Genomic DNA, 1,029 nt, shown 5'->3' with positions numbered 1-1,029 from the left:
TGTTGTTATTGTTCAAATGTAGTTTTTCTTTCTTTGTTCATGCATTTTTTATTATAAAATTGATATAAAAAGGGTTTACAGTTACTTAAGTCAACTAAAGAGTATACTTCATTTTATTTTCTATATTTCAAATTTTGATCTTAATTACTTATTTTCTTGTTTCTTTAGGTTAATTCTTTTTTCAGAGTTGTAGGATTAGTTAATTTAATTTTGCATGATTTTTACACATGTAAATTATTCAGACCTATACATGTTGCTTTTAAAATATTTAACATGTGAATATTTAAAATTATTTTCTTAATTTTTATATGGTTGGTGAATTTAAATAAATTGATTTTCTTATAGTTCTAAACATATTTTTCCAGGTAACAAATAATTACTGTATTTTCAAGAAGCACATACTGTATTAAGAAAGGCTTCATTTCCTGGTCACTTTTTGTAAATATTTGTACTTGAATTTAAAAAAAAGTTTGAGCTGGGCATGGTAATTTGTGGCTTCAATTTTCTACCTATGGTAGGAATTGCAAATAGGGTTTGTAATTCGGGAGAGCCTGAGAAATTATGAGACCTCATCATAAAAATATCCAGAGTGAAATGATTATAGATGTAAACACCCATAGCGAGATATAGAGCACCTCGTTACCATATTCTAAATCTTGAGGTTAAAACACCAGTAACATTGATCTTTTATCAAAATTAAAGGATACATGTTTTAAAAAGTTTATTATTTAAAACTTATTTGCAAACGTTCTCATGTCTTCTATTTCTTAATTTTCAATTTATTTAATCTATGAGAATCCAAGTATATTGTGACTATTTGATTTCTACTAAATGTTTAAATAGTATGAGCAATATTATGATTTCATATATTAACCTACTTTTATTATTTGTGATAATTTCCTCTTTAATATTATAATATCAATATTCCAAATATGTGTTTGTGGGGTGTGTGTGTGTGTGTGTGTGTGTGTGTGTGTGTGTGTGTGTGTGTGTTTATGGGGTTTGTGTGTGTGAGTGCTTTGTGTGTAC

This window comes from Dipodomys spectabilis, unplaced genomic scaffold (assembly GCF_019054845.1).
Source record: "Dipodomys spectabilis isolate Male_0828 unplaced genomic scaffold, ASM1905484v1 ptg000276l, whole genome shotgun sequence".
In the NCBI taxonomy this organism is placed as follows: domain Eukaryota; kingdom Metazoa; phylum Chordata; class Mammalia; order Rodentia; family Heteromyidae; genus Dipodomys; species Dipodomys spectabilis.
Note: the sequence above shows the minus strand (reverse complement) of the source record.